General features: G+C 40.7%; 1 pseudogene; it reads right to left on the reverse strand.

The window, feature by feature from the left end:
* Positions 1-1,795: 1,795 nt before the first annotated feature.
* The window catches only part of LOC116704699 (bile salt-activated lipase-like), a 12,453-nt pseudogene continuing 2,555 nt past the window's right edge, over positions 1,796-11,693 (reverse strand).

Here is an 11,693-nt window from a genome sequence, read left to right on the forward strand (position 1 = left end):
TCGTCACTGCAATCAGGAAGGTTTGAAAATGAGGTCTGATAAAACACCATAGCAACACTTTTCTAGTAAAACGTACAGTGCTTCTCTGAGTAGAACCAATGTAGAGTTGTGAATGTTTCACACTGTGATCAAATGTCTTACACTCACATAGGTGTGTCCACCAAAGGGGAGTTGATTGGGGGGTGACCTGGGACCAACTGCCACTTTGCTTGAAAGACATATGTCTCTCTCTCATGGTGGGCCAAAGTCTCAGGCGGTGCGAAGGAGGAGAAAGGAAAAGGTAGATTCCAGATGGCGCCATCTGAGCTTTCATTTTCTCAAAGGCAGGATAACCAGGGTCGGTTACACTATCACCATTTCTAGCTACTGGGGGACCATAGGCAGGCGGGGGAAATCATATTAATGTAAAAAAGCACTAAACACAAAAAACCACAAAAAACAAACACTTGTGGCAGGACCTTTAGTGGTGATGTTGTAACAAGCTGGTTGCTGTCAGTTGCTAACTGCCTCAGGATTAATTGGCTACTAACTACGGTCTAGATCAGTTAATTATTTCGAGTTTTAGCGGTCAGGGCAGACAGGTAATGTTAGCGGTCTAGCGATGCTGGCTTTAAAATGTGCTAAACTGACTGTTAGCGGGCTGCCCAACCTAGTTCTTTATCAAAGTTACAAATAAACGCTTAAATACTTGTATGAAAATATGTGTAACAGAAGAAATAGCTAATCCATGGTCGCAGGATGGACAAACGCAGAAGTTAGCTGACTTAGCTTGTAGCTATAGCCTAACCGTTAGCTAACGTGAAGTCGAACTTTGCAATAACCTCACCTATTGCTCGATAATCCCAATTATTGATTGAGGTATATTAAAAAAACCGCCCTCACCTTTTTTGTCTTTGTCAGTGTCCATGAGATAAAACAGCGATAAAACAACCTTAAAGGCTCGTTTTTTAAACTGGTCCAGCTCTTTTCTGTCCTGATTCGGCAACTAATGGAAATTTGATGAGGACAGCTTTAAGGGCCTCTAGAAATCTTTGACTCTGCCCTAGCTCCTATTATCATGGTATGTCACTTGTTGAGCATTGACAAGAATTTATAATCGTGCTTAATCAGGACTAATGTTAATTACCTTTAGCTAAGCAGGGAACTGGTAACCATGGCAGTGCAGTATGAATATCAGTAAAATAAATCAATCATTTTTCTAATTTATTTATCTGCATTTGCAATGTTAAAAACATATTCTCCTACGAGCATGAGTGTTTTGAACAATTAAATGGGAGGCTATACCAAAATTGTATACCTTGCATCTTTTATTATCAAAAACCACAATGACTAGACAACGCCTAAAAGATAAAAAAATGAGACCAACTAAAACCAAGGAAAGATAAGTTTGTATTCGTCATCAATTTATTTTCTGAACCAATACTAATTAATACTTCAAGTCTGTGGGTCCACATGGCAGGTGCACAGTGATGCACACGGTCTTACTCGAGAATGGATATGGTAAGGTTTGGGTTAGGGACACTAGGACCAGAAGCCCACGTAACGATTCTCAGCTTTTGTCTAAATAGTTCTTGTCCATCTTAGAATTTTGTCGACAGGAAGTGGTGTCCAGTGCTGGGAATGCAGGCCAGGGTAAACGGCACCTTCTATCCTTTGTTAGGGTTCCCGTGGACATAACAAGGAAAACGACATATGAATGAGGGTTTTAGTTGTATATTCCAATGTCGGATTTCGGTTGGTTTATTCCTGTGATCTCCAATGTTATTACAAGTGTTGGCAAAGTTGGAAGTAGCGCTCATGTAGCAGAGACGTCACGGTGGCGTGGCCAGTACCCCAGTGGTGTGGCGCAAGGCTTTCCAAACACGTACTGCAGGTCATCAGCGTGGTCGGCTCCCATCCAGCCGGGTAAGGGCCTCCAATACCCCCAGACGGTGGCTGAGAGAAGCGGTACGAGTAGGTACGGGCAGTTCTTGGTAAGACAAGGAGAGGAAAAGGGATGACTACAACAAAACGGGGCTAAATAAGATGGAGTGTGATAACAACAATTGATTTTTTCAGTGAGTAAATAAGGTGAATTCATTAATTGTACATAAAACGCCATTTAAAGTAATTAACCTAATTTGTATTTCAATTATGAAATCAAAATATGAATTATAAGGAGCATCCATTTTACCATATTGCGGCCAATTTAATCATGCAGAAAAAATAAAGTTGCTGACTGCTGAATAAAAAAAGATTTTTTAGGCCTATATAAAAAAAGATTCTAAGTCTATTATTCATGTATCCAAACTTCACACTAAATTACTTTTGGCTACTGTTTTAAGTTTTATTTTAATTCATCCAAGTATGAAGCTACTGTGACACACAAAAAAAAAAAAAAGGAAATAAAGGAATCATTTGTCCAAACGTTTTCCTTTGAATAAGATTCCACCAAACAAGCAACTTAAAGAATCTTATATTAATTTTCTTAGCTACTACCGTTGCCACCCGGAGGTAAAGAAGTTACATTCCTGGTTTAGCTGCACTTCTAAAGCAAGTTGGTACAATAAGGGCAAATAAAAATGACAGAAACATCTGACGCGAAGATCTTATCTCACGTTGGGTTGGCAGCATGAAGGTAGGGGGCAGCCTGCGTAGGAACCAGGAAGATGTAGTATGTTCCAATCTTGCACAGGTTTTCTTGATGGGTCTCGTGTGGGGTTTGAACCCCAGGTGGAGGTGTATGTGGAGTAAGCGTTGTCAAACCAGCATTGCCTTTTCATGAGTTCACAAGAAGCCAGGAGCCTCTTTACGTCGTCACTGCAAGCAGGAAGGTTTGAACATGGGTATGATAAAAACACATCATAGCAAACACATTCGAACAAGAGCAGAGTATTGCCTCTTGGTAGATCATTCACAATGCCCTTTTCATCACGTTACACTGTGATAAAATGCTTACACTCACATAGGTGTTGTCCACCAAAGGGGAGTTGATTGAAGGAAAATCGAAACCAGAAACAGGGTCAATCCATGTCTTGACTCCAGCGCTGTAGTCGATGGCAGCGGCATTGTGGAAACAGTTTGAAGGCTCATCCGGCAGAGGAAGTCACCTCAATACAGGAGACAGGAACAGGTTCCAACAGTGGGTTGACAGAGACAGACACAACCAGAACTCGTACACTACTAATGTCTGTTTTTAATTGGGCAATTAAGTTCACATATACTAATCTCGGCTATTGGTATGAAAACTAAACCATAGTAATTTGGGAATTTGTGCTTTATTATGTAGAATAAATTAAACTCTAAAATGAATGGAATGGAAGCGCCAATAACTCAATCAAAATTGCTAGTTGGTTGAACACATAGTACATCAAAAAATGCTAATTAATTAAGTTGAGGCTATGAGGTAAATAGAATCTAATAAATATATCCTGTAGCAGCCACAATTCCTCCAGTGGTGTGCCTTTTAACCATGCAGAAGAAGCGGGACGGGCATAAACAAATTTTTTATCTATTCATTGCTCCGGTAGAACGAAAGGCAACAAAGTCTAAAATGAAAATGTAAACATGTTTTGAGGAGTGTAGTCCTTACGGTAGGTGAGCTGACAGGTGACTGAGAGAGCAGGCCAACGTGAAGGAGAGCAGATTCAGTCAGCTTCAAACAGGAAGCATGTTTTGATCTGTGGGGCAGTTGACCTTTATAGCGGACCTGGGGAGAGGGTTCAAAATCATCTTTAATTGTTTCATGGCTGACATTCTATACGACATTTAAAGGACTGTTCCCAAAGAAGTGTTAAAATAAAATGAGAAGCTGTTGTGTACCTCCTCAGCGAACCTGCGGGGGGTCTTATTAATAGCCCAGGGCAAAGGGCTTGAACGCTCTGGGAGATGCTTCTTAAACACCCTTGTTGTGGGGCAGGAGAGTCTGGGGCAGATAATATTAATTTTTTTCTTTTGTTATTGAAATTAAGTTAGTATTTATTATTTAATAGTATGAATGTTCTATTAGTTATATCCAACCATATCGATCACTCGAGCATAGATTACACAATCTCGTCTCACCTGGAAGCTGACACTAGCCTGCACTGCAGAACTCTCCCAAGATGGTGAAGTGTCCGGGTCTCTGCAAAAGCGGATGTTCTTTTCACCCAGCCGATAGCGGCATGCTGGTCCACCGCCGTAGTTTCCTGAAGTGGACAAACATTTCACTCAATCAGAAGACTTAGTAATGGAACAATTTATAAAAATGGCGGACAGGCCAAATCTTCTACGTTGAGAAGAAGAAACTGCACTACGGGTAAGTCCGAGTCTCCGGTGCTCAGGAAGCCCATAGTGCCCACGCGGTATCCCAGTGTCACCACAATAACATTTCCTCTGTCGGCAATCTCCTGCCGTTGACAGATAGTTCAGAAAGGTAGCACCCATCGAGCCCCCAGTCAGGAAGCCTCCCCCATAGATCGACCATGACGGCAGATCAGTGGACACTAGGAGACAGAGAAAATGAGAGCTACTTGTAGAAGTGTAGATATAATAGGACGACTCTCTGTACTTCTCTCAGTTTTACCTTTTCGTCTGAGGAACCAGATGTTAAGGTAAAGACAGTCCTCGCTGCCTCTGTGTCGGACATCAAGAGATTCCCTGATGCATCTTGCCTGTACTCGGTGGCCTTCAGAACACGTGATTACAGGACACACACAGTGGAGGGTGGAATTGGAATGACTGTTATGTTTTCATGACACATTACAAAACTTTTGATCAATTCAAGTGTTAAAAGTAAGGGGAAGGTGTGGAGGCAAAATGACCGATGAGCTGAATTGCTAAAGTAGCAAACGTTGTGGTGTTGAATTATAGATTGTGATTTTTTTTATAAAAATCAATCGGAATAAGTTAAATGAACTACCCACCATCCCAGACCAGGGTGACGCTTGGTTTCTCAAACCTTCCAGGGACGTCAGCAAAGGGAATCCCTTGAAGAGTCCATGGACGGAACAGGCCAACACGAAATGCTCTTACCACGCCACCATACCTCTCTAGTGTACATCCACGCCGAGCTACAGGTAAGTAAGCACACAAAAGAAAATGTAACAACGATGACTTGAATGATAGTAAGTAGATTGGAAGCATTTTCTTTGACATCACAACTACACCAAAGACAGACAGTGCATACTGCATTAGGTTTGTTTCTCGTTTCCTTGGCAAGTTTTGGAAGAAAAAAGGAAACACTGTGGCAATTTGAAGATGCTGTGTTACAAAGAAAATGGTTAGAAGTTGATGTGTCCAGACAGAGAAGACTTTTGATCAAATGCAATACAACTATACCCATCTGATGTTCTAATTTCTTAATTAAGACTAGAAAGTTTGAATTTAGGAACGTATATCACTTTTTTTTTAATACGAAGGAAATATTAAGACACGGTCTTTGGCTACACTAGAATGACATTTGACACTTACAGAGGCCGCAGAGACCGTCTCCAGAAACACGGCGAAGTACAGAATCCCAGCTTCACCATCATGACCCACTCGGTGAAATCCAGGTTTGATTGTCAACCAGACTTTATAAAGGAGACCCCTCCATAAACCACACCTGACCAGTGTTAGGCAGCGGGCACGCTTTTCACTAGTACATAACGCATCATTTTTAAACCATCTTGGTCAAAAGCACTTCCCCACTACTTCACACGGGAATGACCTCAAACCACTTTTTAAAAATAACACTGGTGATCAACAAAAGTTGGAAGATTTTTTTATAGGATAAACATGAAAGATAAGTGTTCAGGGGATTTTGGGAGAAGAGGGAAAAGTGCATGTTTTGACAAAAAAAAACACAGTTAATTAAAAGACAACTCAGATTTCGATCGATGTCCTTTTTTATCTTAAACATACACTAAGAAAATCCTAAAAATTGATTAGTTGGTTTTAGTGGTTGTAGTTTCTCATGACACATGAAGAAACTATCTTTACCACCTCAACCCAAACAGAAACTGACAACAGGCAAACTGACTGAAGACGTGAAGTTGGTGAGGATGTGTGTGAAGATGGTACATTGCCATGGCCTGGGCTAGACACTCAACCCAAAAATTGTTGCTGATGCTGCGCACCTCAGTTGTGAAATGTCCTGTGTGAATGTTTAATCTGATGAACGGTGGCACCTGATGGCAGTCTCAGGCACCAGTGTGTAACATGCGTGTGAAATTTTCGTCTGTTCTATTTAAAAGTGCTTTGAGTAGTCATTAAAAACTAGGAAAAGCACGATTATAGTAAATGCAGTCCTAGCACTAACAATAAAGGCTGTAAATTACATTACCAAAAGGGTGAAAGGGGCGTCATTGTCGTGGGCTTGATATTGCCATTTGACATTTGGCCAAGAAGTATGTGAGAATCGGCCACACATTTTTGAGTTTATGTAAATGAGAATCCGTCTCTAGGTCACAAAGGAGGGGAACCTTGTACAAGTTCAATATAGGGAAAGTATGTAATCACCGACAGCTTTCTTTGCATTAAGATTGTTTTGAGATTTTCTAGTCTTGGGGGGAAAAAAATACACAGACATGCTTTGGCCTTACGGAAAAGAGTTTGTGGATAAGTGTGAGATGTGATTTTTTCACTTAGTCCAACTGGACTCAAAGGACACTGCGCAGCATCCAAAGTTAATCCTTGTATTTCTAACGCTGTAAATACCTCTGCAGAGAGTACAATGAGGAGTTTAGAAAATGAAAGGGAATGAGTATCTTTCCAAAAGGTTACATAACTACTTTTAATATGGTCAGTGAGGGTAATCAGTTCTAGTGAGTAGAAAATACAACAGACATTTCATTCTGTTCCAAAAGAACCGGTATAGAATCGTGGAACATATTCCATAGTGTAAAGGGCCAACATACAAAAACAAAGAAACACCAGGGAAGACCCAAATGAGTCCAAAACAACAAAACACGTTTGCCTGTATTGTCTCGTCTTGGTTTCTTATGAGGATCGTATTAGTGTTGATGTAATGAATAAAATTAATGTGGGCATGCCAATCCATACGCTAGTGGGGTATTAATCAATCAAATTCCAATTTCAATCACACTGACCAGGAGTATAATAAGTTTGCCCTTTTTAATAATAAGCTCTATCAAGAATAAAAACACACCCGAAACATAATTTGTTTTTAAGAAAAGCCAGGACAAAAATGAGGTTGAGTGGACGTGGAAGCTTTGTTTCCCACCAGGTTATGAATATGCTAAACAAAACCACTGGGAAGTTCAATAATTGTATCAAAGCATTACTCAACAACTGAAGTGCTGCCGATACGCCAGCTTCTGATTTGGGGGGGACAGTAAAGGGAAATTTAAGGGAACTTAAAGTGATGTAGCTTCCATGTAACAGCGTCCAATCGCAGTTCAGGTTTATTGTACGTTTTTTGCACCTTTCACTGTTAGAAGAATGTTGACTACACTTTACAGATTAGACCACAATCCGGAATTTACAAGGACCCCAAACAGGTCTAGTAGTCTCCTCCAGAGCAAGCAACAGTGGCGACATACTTATAAAAAAAGATATGTTGAAAGCTTTTATTATATTTATGTTAAATAAAGGGATCTTGATGTTTGTAGAACCACATTGAACTAGATCCAGATCCAAAAAACGCTTTATTTACCTAGGACTTTACAAAGAATAAAGCTTTCACAAATCTAAAACCTATTTTTTAGAATCTTTAGAACATCGGGATCATAGTTCGAGTTTGACAAGTCCAGGTAGAGGTTTGGCTCTGAACCTGGTACAACGTGGTCTACACGTGAAAAAAGCCAATTGAATTCACTTTATTGCATTTTCACAAATGTGTGATAACAACCTCTGAAGGCCTGGTCGGCTTAAAGTGTCCTGAACCAGGAAAATACGTTAAGGGATTTAGTGAAGACAGCTCTAATTTAGTCGTAGAATCTCAGTACCCTGTTGTTCCGTGCCAGGATATACCCACGGCACACTGACTGAAGCAACACACTTCATCATGATGGGCTGTGTAAACTGGCCCACATAGGCAACATGTCCGCTAGCAACGCAGATGAAACTGGTACAAAAAGGGCAGTTCAATCTGAATATTTAAAAAAAACCAGCAATATTAAACACTTTTGAAGTTCTTTTTTTTTTTTACAATTGGTTTATTTTGTTTTGCAAAGTTAACACTTGTGCACCACAATAAGTTAGTAATTAAGTTTCAAAATATGATTGTGGCATCAAAAAAACCAACCAAACCAATACAAAGGTTTCCGCGAACGTAAATAGTTTACACTAAATATTAGAGGGACTAACACATAATAATGAAAAGCAAACAAGGAAATAGAAATTGTAGAGTTCATTCATCAATATTTATGAACAATACTAATTTGATACTTCAAGTCTTGGGTCCACAGGCAGGTGCACAGGTGATTGCACACGTCTTTACTGGGAAAAAAGGATACGGCGAAGGTGGGTAGGACGCTAGACCAGAAATGCAAGTGACGCATTCTCAGATTCTTTCCTACAGAGTTCTTGTCCATCTAGAATTGATCTCCAGGTAGGGGTGGTCCAGTGCTGGTGATGTTAGGCCAGGTAAACGCACTTCTCTCCTTTGTTAGGTCCCTGTGGACAAACGAGAAAACGGACATATGAATTGAGGCAGTTTTAGTTTTTTAGTCCAAGGTAGGATTCGGTGGTTTTATTTCTTGTTGATTTCCTGTTTATACCCAGTTTTGGCAAAGTTGGTCCAGTAGGCGATCAGTGTAGCCAGAGAAGTCACGGTGGCGTGGCAGTACCCCAGTGGTGTGGCGAAAGGCTTTCCAAACACGTACTGCAGGTCATCAGCGTGGCGGCCCCATCCAGCCGGGGTAAGGGCCTACCAATACCCCCAGACGGTTGGGCTGAGAGAAAGGGTACGAGTAGGTACGGCCAGTTCTTTGGTAAGACAAGAGAGACGAAAAGGGTATGGACTACAACACAACGGGGCTTAAATAAAGATGGGTGTGTCACAAGAAGAATTATTATCCTTTGGGAAATCAAGTGAATCATTTATGCATAAGATGAAATTTAAGCAAGAAACCTTATTTGGTATTTACATGCTGCTATCAAATATACTAGTTTTACAATTATTACTTAATTATTACAAAAATAAAGCAGAATGCAGAAAAAATATTAAAAACTTTTTTCTATTATTTATGTATCAAACTGTCACACTTCATTACTTTTGGCTTCTGCTTTACTGTTTGATTTGTGTCCATTCTTAGCGCTACCAGTCGTTAAAGAAAGCAACATCTGTCCAGCGAGTCTTCTTCTCACGTGGCGTTGGCAGCATGAAAGGTAGAGGGCAGCCTGAGTAGGAACAGGAAGATGTAGTCTGTTCAATCTCCACAACGGTTTTTCTTGATGGTCTCGCTGCTGGGGTTTGAAACCCCAGGTGGGGTGTATGTGAGAGTAAGCGTTGTCCAAACAAGATTGCCCTTTCCTAGTGTAAGAAGCCAGAGCCTCTTACGTCGTCACTGCAATCAGGAAGGTTTGAAAATGAGGTTGAGTAAAACACCATAGCAACCACTTTCTAGTAAAACGTACAGTGCTTCTTGAGTAGAACAATGTAGAGTTGTGAATGTTTCACACTGTGATCAAAGTTTACAACTACATAGGTTGTGTCCACAAAGGGAGTTGATTGAAGGAACATCTAAACAGTAAACACGTGTCCATCCATGTCGGTGACCCCCAGCGATGTGAGTCGATGGCAGCGCGCATTGGGGAACAGTTGGAGGCTCATCCGGCAGGAAGTCACCATCAATCACAGGAGACAGGAACAGGTTCCAAACAGTGGGTTGCTGCAGAGACAGACACACCAGACACTCTTTACACTACATGATGATCTGTGTTGGTCGTGAAAAGATCAAAAAAACATCGGAGGAATTTAGCCCTGCAAGCACACATGGTGCAACCCAGATTTTCTTAATAATGTATGCTTTATATGTATCATGTTTAATGAATTGACGACTTGACTTGAAGAATAAATGACTCGAGACAACTTGACTTGAGGCATGACTGGCTGTCATTCAAACTCCTTGCTACAGTTTAGCAACACGTAAAGACCCCTGATAAAGCCTTGGTCGGACCAGATCACCACAAGTAATCACTTTTAGATTTAATAATTTGACTTTATTATAACTATTAAAACTGATTCAATTCATTGTCATGGTTTTTGTACTAGTTATACAAACTAGCCAATCATTTTAATTAGATGGGCTAGTAAAACTTTGTCTTTCCTTTTTATAAGGACAGGAAAGAGTGCTTTATGTTGGGTGCAAAAAAACGAAAACTAAACTAAACTAAGGACTCGACTTGACTGGACTTGCTCTCCAAAAAAACTCAAGACTTGCTTGAGACTTGAGACCAATCGACTTGGGACTTAAGCAAAGACTGAGGCTGCTTTCTGTTTGAGCCCAAATGTCCATCTAAATTTAGCCCAAAAAATAATAATTTCATGCAAATCTGCAAAAGAAAATGCTAAATAATGTGTTTCCATTCACTACTGGTATATGAACATTAGGAGGCATTAAGATGAATATAATATAATAAATATATGTTGCTAGTATTTTTTCAACTGAGGTGTCACTAAACCACTGCAGAAGAATCAACGATATGACTTTCATCTATTCATTGCTCCGGTAGAAAGCAACACAACGTCTAAAATGAAAATGTAAACATGGTTATGAGGAGTGTAGTCCTTACGGTCGGGTGAGCTGGACAGACTGAGAGAGCCGGCCAACGTAAGGAGAGCAGGATCAGTCAGCTTCAAACAGGGAGCCATGTTTTGATCTATGGGGCAGTTGACCTTTATAGCGACCTGGGGAGAGGGTTCAAATCATCTTTAATTGTTTCATAGCCCTGACATTATATACGCATTTAAATTAACTGTTCCAAAGAAGTGTTAAAATAAAATGAGAAGCTGTTGTGTACCTCCTCAGCGAACCTGCGGGGGTTCTTATTAATAGCCCATGGGCAAAGGGCGACACCGCTCTGGGAGATGGCTCTCTTGAACAACCCTTTGTTGTGGGGAGTGAGAGTCTGTGGGCAGGTAATGTATTATTTTTAATGCATTTTTTTTTTTTTAAATTAAGTTAGATTAATATTAACAAGTTGTGAATGTTTTTTAGTTTCATATATATTATCAATCGATCATTTTACACAACAAGCTTCTTCTCACCTGGAAGCTGACACTAGCTGCACCTGCAGACTCTCCAAAGATGGTGATGTTGTCCGGGTCTCCTCCAAACGAGCGGATGTTCCTTTTCACCCAGCCGATAGCGGCATGCTGGTCCCACAGGCCGTAGTTTCCTGAAGTGGATCAAACATTTCACTCAACAGAATGACTTATGGAATGGAACAATTTATAAAAATGGCGGACAGGCCAAAATCTATAGTTGAAAGAAGAACTGGCACTACCGGGTAAGTTCGAGTCTCCGGTGCTCAGGAAGCCCATAGTGCCCAGCGGTATCCCATAGTGTCACCACAATACATTTCCTTGTCGGCAATCTCGCCCGTTGTACAGATAGTTGTCCAGAAGTTAGCACCCATCGAGCCCCCAGTCAGGAAGCCCCCCATAGATCCAGACCATGACCGGCAGATCAGTGGACACTAGGAGACAAGAAAATGAGACTATTGTAGAGTGTAGATCTAATAGGGAGACTCTCTGTAGGCTTCTCTCAGTATTTACCTTTTCTGTC

Source organism: Etheostoma spectabile, chromosome 16 (assembly GCF_008692095.1).
Source record: "Etheostoma spectabile isolate EspeVRDwgs_2016 chromosome 16, UIUC_Espe_1.0, whole genome shotgun sequence".
Lineage (NCBI taxonomy): Eukaryota > Metazoa > Chordata > Actinopteri > Perciformes > Percidae > Etheostoma > Etheostoma spectabile.